The 21,427-nt window shown below is 51.3% G+C and overlaps 1 non-coding gene and 1 pseudogene across 1 annotated transcript; both read right to left on the minus strand.

The window, feature by feature from the left end:
* Positions 1-14,663: 14,663 nt before the first annotated feature.
* LOC113885112 lies at positions 14,664-14,782 on the minus strand (annotated as a pseudogene).
* Positions 14,783-19,140: 4,358 nt separating this feature from the next.
* Positions 19,141-19,259, minus strand: LOC113885095. Its single transcript, XR_003509136.1, has one exon. It is a non-coding gene; the product is annotated as a 5S ribosomal RNA (ribosomal RNA).
* Between the last annotated feature and the right edge of the window lie 2,168 nt (positions 19,260-21,427).

Genomic DNA, 21,427 nt, shown 5'->3' on the forward strand with positions numbered 1-21,427 from the left:
GATCAGTCCTGGGTGTTCATTTGAAGGACTGATGCTAAAGCTGAAACTCCAGTACTTTGGCCACCTCATGCGAAGAGTTGACTCATTGGAAAAGACTCTGATGCTGGGAGGGATTAGGGGCAGGAGGAGAAGGGGACGACAGAGGATGAGATGGCTGGATGGCATCACTGACTCGATGGATGTGAGTCTGGGTGAACTCCAGGAGTTGATGATGGACAGGGAGGCCTGGTGTGCTGCGATTCATGGGGTCACAAAGAGGCAGACACGACTGAGCAACTGAACTGAACTGAACTGACACAATATCCTTTCTGTGTTGGTGCTTGTATTTAAGACTGTAAATCTCATCAGCTTTTGCACAGTTAATGTGTCTATTAGACTCATTAAAAAAGTATCTTGTATGGTTAATAAAATGTAAAGACTGCACCTGCTATTATGCTAGCTTTCATTCTTACATATTTCCACAGGGAACTTGCTTTAATGAATTTATTTTGAGAAGTTTTAAATCAAATTCTACGTCAGGATTTTACATTAATGTCCAATAGGTGGTTAGATTTGTTCAATGTTAAAATAGGTATTATGGTAACTTCCTGATCAGTTAAATTACTAATTTAAAGTATAACATGTTTTTCATTAAGAGAAACTAACTTATAGAGAAATTTGGCTGAGAATAGACAACTGTTAAGGCCTTTTGTTGTACGGAATGCTGTGCTTTAATAAATCATGATGTTGTAATAGAATGGTATCTTCCTAAGTAATAATTTATAGTGTTTCTCTAGTAAATCTTGAATAGCTTATTTAACTTCTGTGGTCAAAAAAAATGTTCTGTTTCCAGTCACATGTTCTCTAAATCTTCATGTCACTTACATGTTTGCCCTCATTTTTGCTTTACTGTATTTGCCTATACGGATTCTTGAAATTTTAGCTTCAAAGTTGCAATAAATCATGTTTCTCTTCATTTCTTTGCATGCATCTGTCAGCCTAGTGATTTAAGGAAGCAGCGTCGAAAGGTAAACTATTTAGTAATTTAGCAGGCCTTTGTTTCTCTGTGAAGTATTAAAGAGTCCTTATCGTTTAACGTGAATGAACACTGTGTGGTTATGTCCTAGTGAATAATTGACATTTTAATGGAAGTGATGAAACTCACCCACTACTTAAAGTGTGCTGATGGTTCTGTTGGAAATAGGTCATTCGTTGGGACAATTTTAACAGTTTGCCTTTCTCCCACTTGTTTGCCTTCTGATCATCTCATGCTTGTTTATAATAGACATAGTATTATTTATTATTTTTAAAATCATCTTTACTTATTTTTTTGGCCATGCTGCACAGATTATGGGATCTTAGTTTCCCAAGCAGGGATCAGACCAGTGTCCCGGCAGTGAAAATGCCAAGTCTTAACCTCTGGACCACCATGGAATTTCCACTTAGTGTTTTCTTATAAGAAATAACTGAATCAGAGCCATAGATGTTAGATTTGCGGGAAGCCAATTTAATGATGGTGGGTAGCAGTGTGCAGGAGGCTCTGTGTGCCGGGCACGTGCTTTCTGAGTCTGTCATCTTATCCCCAGGTGAGGTCCAGGCTACTGCTGTCCCCATTCAGCAGACATAGACACTGAGGCTTAGCGAGGCTGGGCAGCCTGCCCAGGCTCTCACACCCAGCAGCGCAGTGTGGACTGGTCTGATCAGAGCCTGGACATTTAACTGTGGTGCCGTCCAGCCCGCTTTCCTCCAGAGGCTCTCGTGTCCATCACGGCATCCCTGATGGAGGGAGCATCAGGAGGGAGCCCGCTGCCTCTCCCCTCGGGTCATTTGGATGAGCCCCTGTTGTTGGAGTCCAGTGCCCCAAGGGCTGGCCTTCCTTGTCCCTCTCCTACTGCCAGCCCGCTGACCGAGCAATCCTGGGCCTTCCCGCAGGACTTGGGCGGCCACACTGCAGTTCAGGCAGCTCAGTGCCCAGGAGCCCTTCTGCTGGGCACAGCAGAGCAGCTCCGTCCCCCTGGGGTTGGTGACCTGGGTGTGCCACTCGCCCACTCTGTGGCCTGCTTTGCCCTCCTGTTCAGTGAGAACACGGCACTGCCCATCCTAGCCACGTGGGCACCACTGGGATGGCTCCCATCCTGGGGGAGGGAATCCAGGCTGCAGACCCAGAGGCCTTCCTCAGGAGGAGGCCCAGGGGAAGGGGCTGGCTTGGGCCCTGACTCTGAGGCAGGTGTTTGTCTCTACTGAGTCCATAGTCAACCCAGGTGTGTCACTTCTCTGCTCTGTTCATTGTTGTTTTCTGATTTTTATAAATGCTTATTTTAACTTGAATTTGAGATTGATCCCTGTTCACTTCCATGTGGATAATTTCTAGCCTTTGTAACCTTCTGTCGTCTGAGGGTTCTTGTTAGAGCTCAGGGGAGGGTGCCCAGTTTATCCAGCTGCTGTTAAATGAGTTCAGCTGTATTTTTCACTAAGTCACTTTGTTGTCCCCAAGCTCCTGTGGGGCTGCACGGGATCAGTATTCTTTACAGAATCCCACTAAAAAGGCACAGGTTAGTTGGTTAAAACAACACACTCATTGTTTATAAAAATACATGCCATGCATGTCTCCTAAAACCTCCCCTGGCTTAACCACACACCCAGATGTATCAGTGAGACCTGTCTGGACCCTGAGGGGTCAATCTGTTCCCCACACTGTTCCCACCACTGTCTTTCCTGCCCTCATACCCAGAACCAGCAGATGGGAGTCCAGGAGAGATCATCTTCTTTTTACTTTTTTTAAATTAGTTTATTTTTTAATTGAAAGATAATTGCTTTACAGAATTTTCTGTCAAACCTCAACATGAATCAACCATAGGTACCCATATATCTCCTCCGTTTTGAACCTCCCACCCCTCTAGGGTGATACAAGATCATCTCTTAGTGAAGACGTGGGGGTGCTTTATGGAATCCACTGTGAGCGAATGACACTCGAACTGCATGTAAGCACTTCAGTGGGTAGCCCCCAGTCTGTATGTTACCGAGAAATACCAGCCAGGCACACGGTGTTTGCATGGAGGGGTTAGGTACCTATTCTGTGTTTCTCTTGTTGTCATGAGTTCCAGTAACCTGCATCATCACTACAAATGATCTTGGGTGGTGGCACAAGCTGTGTCCTTTTCTCCTTCAAACAGAAAGGTCTGGATGGCTTTGCTGAGAGGTTTCTTACTCTAGCTGTGGTGCTTCTGAGCAGCATCTGGCGATGAGCACAGTCCTTTCATCAGGGCAGTTCATGCCATGCAGGGTTCATGAGGCCGGTGTCGCTCTGCTGTCCTTCCCAGTGGGGCCATCTGGTCGCTGGATTCCAGGAAGGCAGAGCCCGGCTGCAGGGAGGCTCCCCTCCGGAGTCTCTGCACTCAGTCAGATGCTCTCGCTGCCCCATAGCCCCGCTTCTCTTGAACAACACAGTCCTTTAAGATGGCATTAAGCTATAACAAGGTTTTTTTTTTTGTACTTGGGGGAAAGCATAGCTAATAGATTTTCAAATAAGTTTCTGGTTATAATGTAAAGCCTGTGTGATTGCCTTTTTCAAAACAGTCTATTGTTAGCCAGTTGTACACTTACCTCACTCCCTCAGCTGCCAGCTTTACGGGAAGAGGTAGGAGATGATAAGACTGCCATCAAATGTGAAACCTCGCCCACCGCCTCGCTGCGGTCCCTTCAGCTGGACCGCCTGCACACGAGGGCGCTGCACACAGCCACCCACGAGGACATCAGGGATGCCCGCAAGTAAGCGGCCTGTGTGCGTGTCGTCAGTTTCAGGAGCCCTGCGCCTCTTGTCTTGAAAGAGTTGCAAGGATGATTTTAAAGGAATACCACTGGGTTCAGTGCCTGTGTTTAGTGGTGAACTTCAGGTGCTGGGGAAGAAGAGCTCAGTGAACTCAGTGATTTTAGAAAACGTCCTCCTCTACAGATTGACTCCTGTGGTAGCTTTCTTTCTGCTCTTGGTAGAGGTCTGCCAATCGCGGGGCACGTTCCTGATGGTGACGGCCCCGTGCCTCTCGGGTTCGCTCTTGAGGGTCCCTCCCTTTTCCACAGGGGTCTCCTCTCAGGAGACTCTGTCCCCTCCTGTGATGGACACTGTCCTCATTCAGACCACCACCTGAGCTCCCGTCCTGAGCCAGGCAGCGCTCGATGGAGGGCACATGTGGTCACCTGACCAGCAGCCCTGCACGGTGACCATTGTTATCCTGCCACAGCCTGGGACGGTCACCCTGCGGGAGGCGGGGTGAACTGCCCAAAGCAGGGGAGCTAGCCTTCTCCTGTAGCGTCGTCACCTGCCGAGCAGCGACTCTAAGGGAGGGTCAGAGCCCCCTCTGCACCAGCTGGCCTGGAGTCAAGCCCTCCTTGGGAGAGAGCTGGAGGCAGAGAATCTCAGCTTCCTGGTGCAATTGTCTGTGGCCGGGAGCCTGCAGTGCTCTTGTGGAGTGTGGTTGGTAAAGGAGATGCCACTGTCAGCTGCGAGGTTGAGGCGTGAGTGTTGCTTGGTGCCCGTTTCTATCAGTAGCTCTTGTGGAGGGGTGTGTGTTTGCACGAGGGTGCCAGTTAAAATTGTTTTCTCTCCCCGAAGCTCGACAGGCTCTCAGGACAGCCCTGGCAACAACCCCAGCAGCAGCACCAGCAGGCAGGACTCGCTGCACAAAGCCCTGAAGAAAAAGGGCATCAAGTCCTCCATCAGCCACTTGTTTCGCAAGAAGGAAAAGGGCTGGCCTGAACACCCTGGCAAGGAGGCGTTAGGACCAGGTGGGTGTTTCACCGTTCAGAGGGAGGAGGGCCTGCAGGCATGTCCCTTCTGTGTCTCCCCCCGTTATCCCCACGAGGTTCCTGTCACTCACACTGGGGGTCCTCCTGGGAGCAGGAGAGGAGGAGGTGTCTGTCTTCTCAATGGGTCTGTGATGATCGGATAAGTTAACGAGTGGATGGATGGATGAATTAACAGTGGATGGATGGATTGATTAGTGAGTGGATGGATGGATAAACACATGGCTGGCTGGATGGGTGGATGAATGGAGCATGGAGTGAATAAAGCAGATGATTGTACTCCAGTGCTAGAAACATATTCTATGAAATTGATTGAGTAGGAGCTGGGCAAAGATTGTTTCCTCCAGAACAGTGACAAGTGTTTGGAAACGGCCTAAGTGCTCATCAGTGAAGGGTGAGGTACAATCTGTGGACACCCCACAAGGAACGGACCCCCTCCTTCCTGCCATCTTCCCCATCCCGAGGAGCTCATCAGGGGTTCTACCCATGCCCCACACCTCACCCCACAGCCACGCAGGTCCTCCTGGGGTCCCCTCATCACACAGGGTTATCATCAGGCCCCCATCTCGCTCAGCTTCCTCTCCTTGGGGACAGCATATGTTCCTGACTCTTCAGCCACAAATTTGCTGAGTGTCTTGTTTGTGCTGGGTGTGGGATTTACAGGAGTAAGTAAAGCAGATGTGGTTTGGAGCACAGTCAAGTGACAAGAGAGAAAAAGGAGCAGATTATTAAATGCTATCCCTATTATTAATAAATACAATGCTGAGATGGATGGTGCATTGGTTGTATACCAGATGCTGTGTGTGCCCCTTACCAAGCAGGTGCTGCCCCCTCCCGATTTACAGAGGAGGACACAGTGACGGTCACGTGGTCAGGGAGTGGTGAGGGCAGGTTCACACCCACCCAGTGGGACCAGGCACTTTACTGAGCCCCGGCCACCTCTCCGGTGGATGCAACAGGAATGAGATGGCTCTATGTCATGATGATTCAATGGACATGAGTTGGAGCAAACTCCAGGAGATAGTGAAGGACAGGAAAGCCTGGAGTGCTGCAATCCAAGGAGTGACAAGAGTCGGACACAACTGAGTGACTGAACTAAAACCTGAGTGTGTGCTAACCTGTTTCAGTCGTGTCTGACTCTGCGACCCCAGGAACTGTAGCCCACTAACTCCTCCGTCCATGGGATTCTCCAGGCAAGAAGACTGGAGTGGGTTGCCATGCTCTCTTCCAGGGCATCTTCTCAACCCAGGGATCGAACCCACATCTCTCATTATCTATTGCATTGGCAGGCAGGATCTTTACCCCTAGCGCCACCTGGAAAGCCCCAGTGAATGCTGACAACTAGAAATGCAGAAAATGAGGGCTGCTCCTAAGTTAAACTGGAAGAGCAGCAAGCACATGTTATAAAGAGGAAAACACACGATGAGCGACAACAGCGCCAACAGAAACAAGGGATGCGTTCACCCACAGAAAGAAAATGTCTGTGCCATTCGGAAGAGGAGCCCGCCAGCCCTTGGAGGGACAGTTGGAACCAGAATGAAAACCGAGGCCATGGTCAGCAGTGCCTACCACATGGCCCAAGTGGCGTGGTGTCACTCACTGGGCTTCCTGCGTCCCCAGAGCTGCTGGCAGTAACATCTCTGAGTGCTAGGCTGGGCAGCGTCCCCGAGTGAGCTAAGGCATCACTGCTCTCCTTCCAGTGCTGCTCCGGCGCCCTCTGTGGGGGACCACCCTCATCCCCTGCCCTGCCACCCTCTGGGGCCCAGCTGCCCCCTGGGATCCTTTCAGCCCTTGAGCTTGGGTGTTCCCAGCCCTCTGCCACGCCGGTCTGGGACGTGACTCAGGACTTGGGCTTGAGATATCAAGGAGACCGTGAATCTGGAAGGACACCACCCTGGGGCCCATGAGAGAGCAGGAGAGCAAAGCTCCCAGGGGGAGGAAGCAGAGCTGGGGAACGTGCCCACAGCCTCCACTGCCTCCTGCACAAGTGCCTTTTCTTTGTCTCTCCTTGACCTGAAACAAACCCCAGCTGCTGCTGCTCCACAGGTGATTCCTAAAGATGCACCTCCTGCCAGAGCTATTGTCCTGCTTCTCTGGGGCTGCCTGAGTGTGCTCAGGAGCGTCAGACAAGTAGGGTTGCCACACTTCATACTGGAGGTGGGGAGCCTGATACTGGGGAATGGTTGGGGGGTGGGGGAGGGCCTTATGCTGGACTAGAGCCTGATACTGGACTAGGGTCTGATGCTGGGGGAATGTCTGATGCTGGACTAGGGCCTGATGCTTGGGAACATCTGATGCTGGACTTCGTTCTGATGCTGGGGGATGGCCTGATGCTGTGGGGCACATCTGATTCTGGACTAGGGCCTGATGCTGTGGGAGGGCTTGATGCTGGGGGGAAGGTCTGATGATGGTGGGCAGCCTGCTCCCAGATGTACATGGAGTTGAGGATAAATCTCTATTGGAAATCTTTTTTTTCATACTTTCCTGACCAGCTTGCTATGTTCTTTTTAACTTAAGGATCATTTTGTGCAATATCGGTTGATTTCTGCCATACATCAACATGAATTAGCCATAGGTGTACGTATGTCCTGTCCCTCTTGAATCTCCCTCCCACTTCCCCTTGCTACATTCTTGTTTCTATGGATATATGAATAATAAAGACCGTTGACTAAAATAACATGAAAAGCTCCCACACACAAGTGTGCACGTGCACACTCCCTTGTGCATTATTCGGGTCCACGAGAGGGCCCTGTCCCCGCAGATGCTGAAGTGATGGAGCCTCTTGTCTCCGGAGCCAAGGGCATGAACACACTGTCGGTCGTCCTCTAGGGACACCTATGCTTCCGCCTTCTGGCCTTTCCATTGCATCCGTCCATTTCTCTTAACAGAATGTCCGTGTGATGACACGGGCTCCCGTTACCAGCTCTGGTCTGTTCTCAGTGAGAGTACAGCTTACCCTCAGCACTCTTTATTGGCCCTGGGAAATTTTGCTTCAGTACTTTATTGAAAGAAAGCAATAAATAATACTGTGATAAAAATAGTTCAAAAGTAGACTGTACATACTTTGTCACATATTTGGGAAGTTCACAAAAGATTAATAGGAAAATAGAATGATAACAATGAATTGTACAAGTAAATTAAAGGCGGAACCCACATGTAAAGAGACATGCTGTCTCTGTCTACCGAGATACCAGCTGCATAATAAATATCGCACCATGACCTGAATGCATCTCTTGCTGGCTTTTAATGTGCCGCTGAAAAAGTAAAAGTTACATTTGCTACTTATACAATCCAGTATGGCTATGTCATCACAATCTAAAAATGTATGCTTAGGTCCATTCTTTAAACATGTTTACAAACAGATGTAAAAAGATGATTTACATAAAAATAAGGCCTTTGTCAGAGCTGCACTATGCTGTCTGGGAAGTGGCACCTTCACTGTCCAGCTCGATGGCTCCACAGTGGGTGCAGGGCATCGCGATTGGTCCCCGAAGAGTCTCACCAGAGAAGAGGGATCCAGGTCCACAGAGACTAGGTTATGGGAGAGATTTTCATAGTCTTCTTTTAGTCATCCTTTCAGCCCAAATTTCATTAGAAGCTCACATTTAACACTCAGTACTTTTAAATCACCTCACACTGCGGACAAAAAGCATTTCTTGCTAGAAAAAGTACAGTTTAGGCCAGTCAAAATCCAACAACAATTGGTTGAAATTAAGTTTGCTTATTTCAGAGTGATTGTTGGAGAGCTTGGTTACATTCTGGAAGGATAATGCACACCATGTCATAATGATTTTACAATCGTAGGAAAACCCCTTCTCTCGTGGTTTAACATTTAAAAATTAAACAATAATTACAATAAATGCATCATTTACAAAAGCCCTATATTTGTTCATAGGATTTATACAGACAAGTACTACAGTACATTCATTTGAAAGACTAAAATCAGGTATCAGAACATGAATTGATCTGAAAGGTTATTTATAGCCTGAATATACAAGAAAAAGTAAGTAATAATATAAATGAAGTCATAAGTTTACATAAATATAAGAAACATTAAAGTCTAAAATATTTTCTCTATGGTATTCATGAATTTTTCACTAATTAAAAACTAAAAATCTTCGGGTCCATGTAACAAGTATTAACAGAGTAAAGATTGTATCGAGTTCAAAATGTAGTGTTTGTCCTATACTGGACGCTGTATAATTATCTGGAGAATTAGTGCGGGTAAACTGGAAACAAACACACAGACGAGTCAGTCCTGGGACGGCAGCTGGTGCCTGAGCCCCTGCCCCTCCAGACACACCCCCCACCCCATTCTGGGCTTCAGCTGCTTTGAGAATTCAGAGAAACATGGAGGACCAAGCAGATCAAGGAGAGAACTCTGTGGCTGACTTTATTCTCACATATAGCTAAAAGCTGCTGGTAAAAAAACCTCAAAAGACCAATCCAGCTTTCTAGCTGAGATGTGAACAGGACAGAGCAGACAGCCTCCTGCCCTCAGAGTGGCTCGAGCAGGGCTGGGCCCCCGGGCCAGACCCACCAGAGGACCACCCAGAGCAGCACCTGCAAGGGAGGGTGGCCCCTCAGTGGCAGCCGAGCCCCAGATGCCAGTGCACCTCCGTGTGAAACGCTGGCCTCCACACATAGAGGCCCAGGGCAGGGCAGCCTCGTGAACCCTGATGCTCTGGGCCCTGTTCCCTCCGAGAACGTGCACGCAGGGCATGGCCGGGAGCACTGCCGCTGTGGGAGGGACACCGGTGCGCGCGGACGCGAGGGAGCCTCAGCAGTGCTCTGAGACCACTCCGGGGGCAGCGGGGCACCAGGGTCACGTTCTTTGCTGCTGAGGGCTCTCCCGGGCTGACCTCTGGAGACCCGCTGATCCTCCACTCCGGGGAAGTGGGCTCCATGCCCCTGCGAGACCAGGCCGTCCTGTACTCACCCCGAAGCTCAGCAGGAGCAAGTCCTGACTGTAGCGGAATCCAGCCTCTGCGTTCCCGCCATGCTGCCGGGTCCCACGAGCGCGGGAGGAAGCGTGCAAACACAGAGTGCGGTTAGTCGTGCAATGTCACATGGGGCACGAGGACACACACTCACACCCGCAGCAGCGCCCACTCGTACTGAGGGTCTGGGGAAACTTCTAGAGGGTGAATGAGCTGGAGAGAGCGAGCCTGGGGGCTGCCACGTGGGGGTCCCTGCCACCTGGGGTGGGGAGGGCGGGGAGGGCGGTCACACTAGAGCAGCAAGGGCACATTCGATGACAGAAACGCCAAGAGGACAGGTACTCCCGGTGAGCACCTGCCAGTCTCTCCTTAGACCTATGGATTCACAGAGCACCACATTCACAGATTGGACAGTCTATTGTTACTCAATTTTACACTTACCTCATTCCCTCAGCTGCCAGCTTTACGGGAAGAGCTACCAGATAACAAGACCACCATCAAATGTGAAACCTTGAGATCGGGTGTGCTGGGTGGTATGGCGGTAGACGGAGGCGGCTGCCGCCAGGTGCCCTAAAAGCCCTGCGATGTGCCTCTCTTTCACTCTGACATGTCAGACATGCCAGTCGGGCCAGCCGGCCGCACCTCACCATGGGGGCGCGTGCTGTACTTGAGCCACACGACCCCTCGGCCTGCCAAAGCCGCCACGCCCCTGAACACTGCCAACCCGCGGCCAGCAACCGCTTGGTCGGGCCCGGGGGCCGGAGGGCTTCCGGGACCCCCAGCGGCAGGGCGTGCGTGCGGGCCCTGGGGGGTGGGTTGAGGGGCGCGGAGGTCTCGGCGCCCTCCCGCCCTGGGCCTCTCCAGGCCCGGCCCGCTCAGCGGGCCTCCCGGCATCCCGTTCGCTGCTCAGGGCCAACGTGGCCCGGGAGGTGTCTGGCTTCGAGGCCCGCGCCTCAGCCTCCTGCGGGCCTAGGCGCTGCCCAGCCGGGGCCCTGAGCGCCCATCCTGCCCGGACCCTGCCCAGTGCCCAACCCACTGGGAGCGACCAGCGCGGTGGACTGGAGGGCCTCAGCCCCGCCCCTTCGCCCCACCGAGGATCCCTTGCCCCAACGCCGCCCGCCAAGCACACGACCTTCCTGAGAGAGCAGATGAGCCACAGGCAGGCACACGGACAGACGCCCAGACACTCGCATGCACCCACGCGAAGGGAGACAGCCGGCCGGCGCAAGCTCCTCAGCCAGAGCCATAGCACCTGTGAGAGGCCGGGGCCAGAGGAACGGACAGGCGGCCGGCTGTCGCGAGAGACAGAGGCAGAAAGAGATGAAGGTTCCGAGACAGACTGGAAGACAGCGAGAGGGAGATACAGACAGACAGACAGAATCATGTGTGCACGCGCGCGCGCGCGCGCACACACACACACACACACAGGGACACAGAGACAGAGAGAGGGGGACAGAGAGCGAGTGACAGAGAGACGGCAAACGGGAGACAGACAGGGGAGAGAGGATGGCATCTGACCCGAGATAGACACACTGGCACAGACTGTGAGCCACCTCAGAGGGAGGCCGCGCGGAAGAAGCAGCTCCCCCCAAGGGAGGGGGCATCAGCCTTGGGCCGGGCCCCAGCTGGATGGCTGGACGCGGTGCCCTGGGGCTGGCGGTCACCCGTGGGGACCCCAAGACTTCCTCGCAGCCAAGGTCTCAAAGGTCCCCTTCGGCTTGGCTACCTAAGGTGGGAACCAGCCCCCGCCCCTAGGCCAGAGGGTGAGAGAGAGACAGTGTGTGTGTGTGTGTGTGTGTGTGTGTGTGTGTGTGTGTGTGTGTGAGTGTGTCGGTGGGCGAGGGTAGGGTCAGGTAGACTTGGGGCAGGGTGGATACCCAGAGTGGAGGGGGAAGGGTGTGGAGGCCGTGGGTTGGGAAGCTTGCGTGGTCCTCTTGCTGTCTCTCTTTCCCTCTTTCTCCGTCTCCCTTACCTGTGGGTTCCAGCTCTTGACCTGTCTAGGGGGCGGTGCGTGTTGTGTGTGTGTGTGTGTGTGTGTGTACCTCCAAACCCAAAGCAACTTTCTATGGAGACGTAGTGAAGGGTAAATGCACTCTTACTCATCTGATATACCCTAAAACACTGGACATGTCTGGACTCAGACTTTGAGGGCAGCCTTCCTGCCGACTCTGGCAGTCATTGATGGTGCTACAACTGTAATCCTCTAAAGGACCAAAAGTCCTGTACAAGTCCAGATATCTGCTCTGTACAGTGTCTTCCTACAGTACAGGAAAGTATAGAACAGAATGACACATTCTTTTTTAATTGTACAGATGACTCAGCTGCTATTTGCTGCCTAGTCAACATGGTCAACATGAGGGAGTCAAGCAAGAGTTCCAAATCCCTTGAATGTGGCCCTTGGAAATACTTCTGTTCTTAGTTGCTAAGTTGTGCCCAACTTTGATGCGACCCATGGCCTGCGGCCAGTCAGGCACCTCTGTAGCTTTTCCCAGGCAAGAATACTGGTGTGGGTCACCATTTCCTTTTCCAGGGGATCTTCCCGACCCAGGGATCAAACCCGAGTCTCTTGCAGGCAGATTCCTTTCTATCTGAGCTATGATACTGCTAATTCCCTAGTCGAAATACGAAGAAAAGAGCTAGTGTTCTACTAAGTGCAAAGATGATTTAAGAAATGGAAGGTTTCCTTTGTTGGTATATTTGAATCTTTATTTAGTTTTATTTTTACTATTAAGGCTACTTGAACAAGGCAATGGAGAAAACCCAGAATTGAAAAGCAATCGACTTTTTTAAAGAAACATGTGGCAGGTGAAACATTCTTTGTTTTTTTAGAGTTGGTTAAATACAAAATCTTTATCCAACCAATATGGCTATTGTGAACTTTATTTCAAATCTCCATTATGAATCACTGAGGCATCCATCAGGGAAGAAAGGAGTAGAGGTGGAGAAAAAAAGAGCAACCTTTCCCTTGGCCCCATCTCAACCAGCTGCTTAGTTCCTTCATCTCATAGACTACGATGTGGGATTATCTTGTTTGTCTGATTTTTGTTTGGGGACCGTTTCTAGTCAGGAGGCTATAAACAGTGGTGGGGAAGCCCTTCTTTCCATTCCACATCAGACCCAGTGGACAGTCCAGGCCCTGCCCCCTGCATTGAGTCTGTAGCAACAGAATCACCAGTGATGCTGGTTAAAAATGCATATTCCTGGCATCCACTCCATTTGCTACTGACTGTTTGAGGTGGTGGTCTGGAACCTATAGCTGGAAATTTTCTTGGTGATTCCAAATCACACAAAAGTCTGAGGACTATGGAAGATCTTCACATTTCTGGAAGAGCCACACACCTACAGAAGGAACCACAAGAGTTGCTTGAAATGGTTAATGTCTAAGTATTGGTCTCCACCCTTGCTATGTAAGTAAAATTATCTTTCTTTGAAATGAAATGGATGATACTGAAAGTCCACATTTTCTAGAGCATTTTAAAAACCCTAAATGATAGAAATTGGATGTATGAGTTCCTTGAAAGTAAGAACCTATATTTATTGATATGTCTTCATGCCTTAGGTTGTGCCTTGAATATAGTGTGCACATCACCAGAAAAAAGAAAAGAATTGAATTGACAAAGATACAAAGAGATCAAAAGTTCCGAGCCAAGGGAAAAGTTGAGGCTTCAAAGAACTTTTCTGTCTTTCACACACTGAATAAATATTGAGCACCTACTATGAGCTCATAGGCATGTAATAAGTTTCTGGAAATAGAATGCTGAGATAAGAAGACACACAGTTCCTGCTTTCACTGAGACTAATCTAATGATAAATAACAGGCAGATACTTTGAGAAATTATATAGAGGACTCTTCCCTCACCAAAAACTGGGTGTCAGAGAAGGCTTTTCAGAGTCATAATTGAGTTGAGATCCATAGGTTGAACCAACGTAAACTAGGGTAAGATGCAGGAAGAATTTCAGGCAGGTAAAATAATATCTTGGAAGGCTATGTGACAAGGGAGACATAGTACATTCAAGAAATGAAAAATGCCCTATGGGGTGTAACCAAAAGAGTGCAAAGGGCATTCCAGTGAAAAGAAATCAGAGAAGAAAGTGGGGACCAAGCAATGAAGGGATTTGGTCGGATATTAAGTATGATGGGAAAATACAAGAGCAGTTTTAGCAGGGAGGTGATAGGATTGGATCTGAATTTTTAAAAGGTCATCTTGCTCGACATCACTAACGATTGGAGAAACTCAACTCCAAACTAGGTACCACTTCAACGAGGTACCACTTCACATTAGTCAGAATGGTCCTCATTGAAAAGTCTAAATTACAAATGCTGGAGAGGATGTGGAGAAAGGGGAACTCTCCTTTACTGTTAGTAGGAATGTGAGTTGGTACAGCCACTATGGAAAAGAGTATGGAGGTTCCTCAAAAAACTAAAACTAGAAAGAAGTACCACTCCCAGGCAAACTGTAACTCAACAAAATACATGCACCATCTGTGCACATTTATCTGTGTGTGCTTACGTTTGCGCGCGCGAGCACGCGCGACGTCCTGCGAGGCTTGGGGTGGGGCTGGAGCTGGGGCTGGAGCTGGGGCTGGTGCTGGACCTGGTGCAGACCCCGGGATTGCTGGAGGCCTGCCAAGAGAGCCCCAGATGGAGACCCCCAGGTCGTCTGGTTTCCTGGAAGCTCAATGCGGAGGGGCTTGCGGGCCTCGCGGAGGCAACCCAGGTCTGCAGCGGGAGTCGGGGCACCGGCCACCCACCTCGGGAGGGGCTGGGGGTGCGGGGGCCCAAGAGTCGGGTCGCCGCTGCCTTCAAGGGCGCCTGCGGCTGTGAGTGCGGTGGGGTGCGAGCGGCCAGGGGCCGCTGGGGCTTGCGGCGCCAGTAACGCCGCGGAGGGCTGGGGGTGGGGGGTGGGTGGGGGTGCCGGGGGCTAAAGGAGAGGGGAGGCAAAAAGCCTACAGCACGCGGTATTCCCATGCGGTCTCCCATCCAAGTACTAACTAGGCCAGACCCTGCTTAGCTTCCGAGATCAGACGAGATCGGGCGCCTTCAGGGTGGTATGGCGGTAGACGGAGGCGGCTGCCGCCGGGCGCCCTAAGAGCCCCTGCGCTGCGACTCCCTTTCGCTCTGACGTGCCAGTCGGACCAGCTGGCCGCAGTTCTCCAAGCGGGCGCGCGCTGTACTCGAGCCGCACGACCCGCGACCGGACTCCGGCCTGCCGAAGCCGCCACGCCCCCGAACACCGCCACCACCCCCGGCCAGTAAGCGCCTGGCCGGGCTGGGGGCCCGGAGGGCTTCCGGGACCCCCAGAGGCCGGGCATGCGTGTGTGCGTGCGGGGCCTGGGGGGTCGGGTGAGGGGCGCGGAGGTCTCGGCGCCCTCCCGCCCCGGGCCTCTCCAGGCCCGGCCCCGCTCGGCGGGCCTCCCCCCATCCAGTTCGCTGCTCAGGGACACTCGGCCCCGCCCCGGAGGTTGTCTGGCTTCGGGGCCCTCCGCGGCCCGGGGGCCTTGGAGCCTCCTTCGGGCCTAGGCACAGCCCAGGCGGGGCCCTGAGCGCCAATCCTGCCCGGCACCTGCCCGGTGCCCAAACCCACCGGAGCCACCTGCGCCGTCGATCCGAGCGCCTCAACCCCGCCCCTTCGCCCTACCGAGGGCCCCCTTGCCCCCACACCGCCGGCCAGGCACACGACCTTCCTGAGAGAGCAGACGAGCCACAGGCAGGACAGACACGGACAGACGCCCAGACACTCGCACGCACCCACGCGAAGGGAGACAGCCGGCCGGTGCAAGCTCCTCAGCCAGAGCCATAGCACCTGTGAGAGGCCGGGGCCAGAGGAACGGACGGGCGGCAGGGTGTCAGGAGAGACAGAGGCAGAAAGAGACGAAGGTTCAGAGACAGACTCGAAGACGACGGGAGGGAGATTCAGACAGACAGACAGACAGACAGACGCGCGCGCGGGCGCGCGCACGCGCGAAAGCACACAGGCACAGGGAGGCAGAGACAGAGAGAGGGAGACACAGAGCGACTGACAGAGGCGGCAAAGAGAGACAGGGGAGAGAAGATGGCATCCGACCTGAGACAGACATACTGGCACAGACCGTGACGCACCACAGAGGGAGGCCCTGCGGAAGAAGCAGCTTCCCCAAGGGAGGGGGCGTCAGCCTTGGGCCGGGCCCTGGCTGGACGCGGTGCCCTAGGGCTGGCGTTCGCCCGTGGAGACCCCAAGGCTTCCTCGCAGCCGTGGTCTCAAAGGTCCCCTTTGGCTTGGCTACCTAAGGCGAGACCCCGCCCCAAGGCCAGAGGGTGAGTGTGTGAGAGTGTGTGTGTGAGTGTGTCGGTGGGCGAGGGTGGGGTCAAGTCGACTTGGGGCCGGGCAGATACCCAGAGTGGAGGGGGGAGGCCGGGGGTGGGGAAGCCTGTGGGTCCTCTTGCTGTCTCTCTCTCTCCCTCTTTCTCTGTCTCCCTTACCTGTGATTTCCAGCTCTTGACCAGTCTTGGCGGTGGGGTGTGTGTGTGTGTGTATCTCTGTGTGTGTGTGTGTGTGTGTCTGTGTGTGTACCTCCAAACCCAAAGCAACTTTCTATGGAGACATAGTGAAGGGTAAATGCACTCTTACTCATCTGATATACCCTAAAATACTGGACATGTCTGGACTCAGACTTTGAGGGCAGCCTTCCTGCCGACTCTGGCAGTCATTGATGGTGCTACAACTGTAATCCTCTAAAGCACCAAAAGTCCTGTACAAGTCCAGATATCTGCTCTGTACAGTCTCTTCCTACAGTACAGGAAGTATAGAACAGAATGAGATATTATTTTTTGATTGTACAGATGACTCAGCTGCTGTCTGCTGCCTAGTCAACATGGTCAACATGAGGGAGTCAAGCAAGAGTTCCAAATCCCTTGAATGTGGCCCTTGGAAATACTTCTGTTCTTAGTTGCTAAGTTGTGCCCAACTTTTACGCCACTCATGGACTGTGGCCCGTCAGGCTCCTCTGTCTGTGGAATTTCCCAGGCAAGAATACTGGTGTGGGTCGCCATTCCCTTCTCCAGGGGATCTTCCCGACCCAGGGATCAAACCCGAGTCTCCTGCAGGCAGATTCCTTCCCATCTGAGCCACGATACTGCTAATTCCCTAGTCAAAATACAAAGAAAAGATCTCGTGTTCTACTAAGTGGAAAGATGATTTAAGAAACGGAAGGTTTCCTTTGTTGGTATATTTGAATCTTTATTTAGTTTTATTTTACTTTTACTATTAAGGCTACTTGAACTAGGCAATGGAGAAAACCCAGAATTGAAAAGCAATGGACTATTTTAAAGAAACATGTGGCAGGTGAAATTTTCTTCATTTTTTTAGAGTTGGTTAAATGCAAAATCTTTATTCAACAACTATGAATATTGTCAACTTTATTTCAGATCTCCATTATGAATCACTAAGGCATCAAGGAAGAAAGGAGTAGAGGTGGAGAAAAAAAGAGCAACCTTTCCCCTTAGCTCTATCTCAACCAGTTGCTTAGTTCCTTCATCTCATTGACTACAGTCTGGGATTATCTTGTTTGTCTGATTCTTGTTTGGGGACCGTTTATAGTCACAGGGCTATAAACAGTGGTGGGGAAGCCCTTCTTTCCATTCCACATCAGACCCAGTGGACAGTCCAGGCCCTGTCCCCTGCATTGAGTCTGTAGCAACAGAATCACCAGTGATGCTGCTGAAAAATGCATATTCCTGGAATGCACTCCATTAGCTACTGACTGAGGTGGTGGTCTGGAACCTATAACTGGAAACTTTCTTGATGATTCCAAATCACACAAAAGTCTGAGGACTATGGAAGATCTTCACATTTCTGGAAGAGCCACACACCTACAGAGGGAACCACAAGCATTGCCTGAAATGCTAAAGATATAAGTATTGGACTAAAAGTTTGAAGGTTTCAACCTTTGCTATATAAGTAAAATGATCTTTCTTTGAAATGAAAGTGGAAAATACCAGAAGTTCACATGGTTCTAGAGCATTTTAAAAACGCTCAATGATAGAAATCTGATGTACGGGTTCCTTGAAAGCAAAAACCTATGTTTATTGATATTTTTTAATGCCTTAGGTTGTGCCTTGAATATAGGGTGCACCTCAACCGAATAAAGAAAAGAATTGAATTGACAAAGATACAAAGAGATCAAAAGTGCTGAGCCAAGGGAAAAGTTGAGGCTTCAAAGAACTTTTCTGTCTTTCACATACTGAATAAATATTGAGCATCTACAATGAGCTTATAGGCAGGTAATAGGTTTCTGGAAATAGAATGCTGAGATAAGAAGACACACATTTCCTGCTTTCACTGAGACTAATCTAATGATAAATAATGGGCAGATACTTTGAGAACGTATATAGAGGACTCTTTCCTGACCAAACCTGGGTGTCAGAGAAGGGTTTTCAGAGTAATAATTGAGTTGAGATCCATAGGTTGAACCGACTAGGGTAAGATGCAAGAAGAATTTCAGGCAGGTACAACAGTATCTTGGAAGGCTATGTGACAAGGGAAACTTAGTACATTCAAGAAATGAAAAATGCCCTATGGGATGTAACCCAAAGAGTGCAAAGGGCATTACAGTGAAAAGAAATCAGAGAAGAAAGGAACCAAGCAATGAAGGGATTTGGTCGTATGTTAAATATGACGGGAAAATACAAGAGCAGTGTTTAGCAGGGAGATGATAGAACTGGATCTGCATTTTAAACAGGTCCTCTTGCTCAACATCACTAATTATTGGAGAAACCAACTCAAAACTACAAGGAGGTACCACTTCACATTAGTTCAGAATGGTCCTCATTAAAAAGTCTGTAAATAACAAATGCTGGAGAGGATGTGGAGAAAAGGGAAGTCTCCTCTACTGTTAGTAGGAATGTGAGTTGGTTACAGTGACTATGGAAAAGAGTATGGAGGTTCCTCAAAAAACTAAAAATAGAACTGCCATATTATTCAGCAGTCCCACTCCCAGGCATATATCCACCAAAACTATAATTCAACAAGATACATGCACCATCTGTGCACAAGTATCTGTGTGTGTGCGCGGGCGCGCGCGAGCACGCGCGATCGCCTGCGAGGCTGGGGCTGGGGCTGGGGCTGGTGCAGCCCCGGGGATGGCCTGCGGCATGCCAAGGGAGCCCCAGACGGAGACCCGCAGGTCGTCTGGTTACCTAGAAGCAGAATGCGGAGGGGCTCGCGGGCCGCGCGGAGGCAACCCAGGTCTGCAGCGGGAGTCGGGCCCCGGCCACCCATCCCGGGAGGGGCTGGGGCTGCGGGCGCCCAAGATTTGGGACGCCGGTGCCTTTGAGTAACGCCGGCTCTGGGCGCGGTGGCGTGCGAGGGGCGCCAGGGGCAGGTGGGGCTTGCGGAGACAGCCATGCCGGGGGTACGGGGGCTAAAGAACAGGGGAGGCCAAAAGCCTACAGCACCCGGTATTCTCAGGCGGTCTCCCATCCAAGTACTAACTAGGCCCGACCCTGCTTAGCTTCCGAGATCAGAGGAGATCGGGCGCGTTCACGGTGGTATGGTCGCAGACGGAGGCGGCTGCCTCCGGGCTCCCTGAAAGCCCTGCGCTGCGCCTCCCTTTCGCTCTGTCCTGCCGGTCGGGCAAGACGGCCGCACCTTCCACGGGGCGCGCGCTGTACTCGAGCCGCACGACCGGCGACCGGACTCCTGCCTGCCGACGCCGCCACGCCCCTGAACACCGCCACCCACCACGGCCAGCAACCTCCTGGCCGGGCCCGGGGGCCCGGAGGGCTTCCGGGACCCCTAGCGGCCTGCCGTGCGTGCCTGCGGGTCCTGGGGGTTGGGGTGAGGGGCGCGGAGGTCTCGCCGCCCTCCCACCCTGGATCTCTCCAGGCCCGGCCCCTTTCCGTGGGCCTCCCCTCATACAGTTCGCTGCTCAGTGCCACGCGGCTCCGGAGGTGTCTGGCTTCGGGGCCTGCGGCGGCCCGCACCCCGCTGCCCGCGGGCCTCTGAGCCTCCTGCGGGCCTAGGCGTGGCCCAGGCGTGGCCTGAGCGCCCATCCTGCAGGGCACCTGCACAGTGCCCAAACCCACCGGGAGCCACCAGCGCGGTCGACCTGAGCGCCTCAGCCCCGCCCCTTCGCCCTGTGGACCCCTCCCCTACCCCCGCTCCCCGCCCCCCCACCATGTCACTGGCCAAGCACAGATTTAATTCACGTTTGTTTATGTGATCTCTGTGTTTGGTTTGGGTATCAGTTTGTTTAGCTGGTTTTCACTAACTGGAAAGCTTTCAGTTTCCTATTACTGCAACTTGCTTGTTTGCTTAAGGTTTTTCAGAACTCATTCGGCAAAACATTTTGGCTGTGGTCTTTTCTTTTCTTTTTTTCTCTGTAAATAATGGTTTTAGCTTTTTCAAAAATTGTATTTTAAAAGTAACTCATTGGTGCATTTTTATTATAGAAAATTCAAAAAATGTAGAACTATGTTTCCATCAGGCACTCCCAGAATTCTTTTTTTTTCCTGGGAGGAAACCACTGTCAATGATTTGCTGACAGAGAATGGAGAGTTATTATTTAGTGTGCTCAGACTTTCAGTTTTGCAAAATGAGAAAAGTTCTGGAGATAGATTGTCATAATATGTCTTACCCCATCCCCTGGCAAAAGCCATCCTACTTTCTGTCTCTATGAACTTAACATACCTCATATAAATGGAATTGTTGCAGGAAGAGGGACCCCTTTCAGGGCCCGAAACTGGGCTCTTGTCTAACGCTTGGAAATGAATTGTCCGAGGAGACACATGTGCTGACAAAGCAAGAGATTTTATTGGGAAAGGGCACCCAGGTGGAGAGCAGTAGGGTAAGGGAACCCAGGAGAACTGCTCTGCTGCGTGGCTCTCAGTCTCGGGTTTTATGGTGATGGGATTATTTTCCAGGTGGCCTTTGGCCAATCGTTCTAATTCAGTCTTGCCTGGTGGTGCACACATTGCTCAGCCAAGATGGATGCTAGTGAGAGGGATTCTGGGAAGTGGACGGACATGCGGTGTCTCCTTTAGACTTTTCCCAGACTCTTCCAGTTGGTGGTGGCTTATTAGTTCCGTATTCCTTATCAGGATCTCCTGTTATAAAACAACTCATGCAAATGGTTACTATGGTGCCTGGCCAGGGTGGGCAGTTTCAATCAGTGTGCTTCCCCTAACAACTCCCCCCTTAGAGACTCCATACTCAAGATACTTCTTGGGAATTGGGGCGGAGGTCTCTTTCTTCTGTAACTTCTTCCTGCTGTGCATGGGCATAGGCCTGCCTAGCAGAGCAGAAGTCTCTCTGTACCAGATCTAAGTCAAGGTATTTTTTTGCCTGAAACCGGCATTCACTCTTGTAATAACAGCAATTTAGTTTGAAACTGTTGGCCCCTCTCAGAGATGAAATAGACAGGGGCAAACAGGAGACCTAACAGGATGGTCATCTCTGGTCCCCGGAAACAGAAGGCAACATTTGGGGTGAGGGTTGCAGGATTTGTGACCCTTTTTGATTGGTTGCTGGTGAGGGAACAGAGCTGTGCTCCAGCAATCTTGTGTTCAGTCTGAGGTTACCATCCTCCACCTGGGTGGGGGCTCCAGTTCTGTAGAAAAACTCAAAGACATTGGTATTCATATTTCTTTGAGTAGGAACCAGGACTCTGTCTGGAGGCTATACCAAACTTTGTTTCTCCTGTTTCTGTATCTCCTCCCTTCCCTGATTAGC

The sequence above is a fragment of the Bos indicus x Bos taurus genome, chromosome 27 (genome assembly GCF_003369695.1).
Source record: "Bos indicus x Bos taurus breed Angus x Brahman F1 hybrid chromosome 27, Bos_hybrid_MaternalHap_v2.0, whole genome shotgun sequence".
In the NCBI taxonomy this organism is placed as follows: Eukaryota; Metazoa; Chordata; class Mammalia; order Artiodactyla; family Bovidae; genus Bos; species Bos indicus x Bos taurus.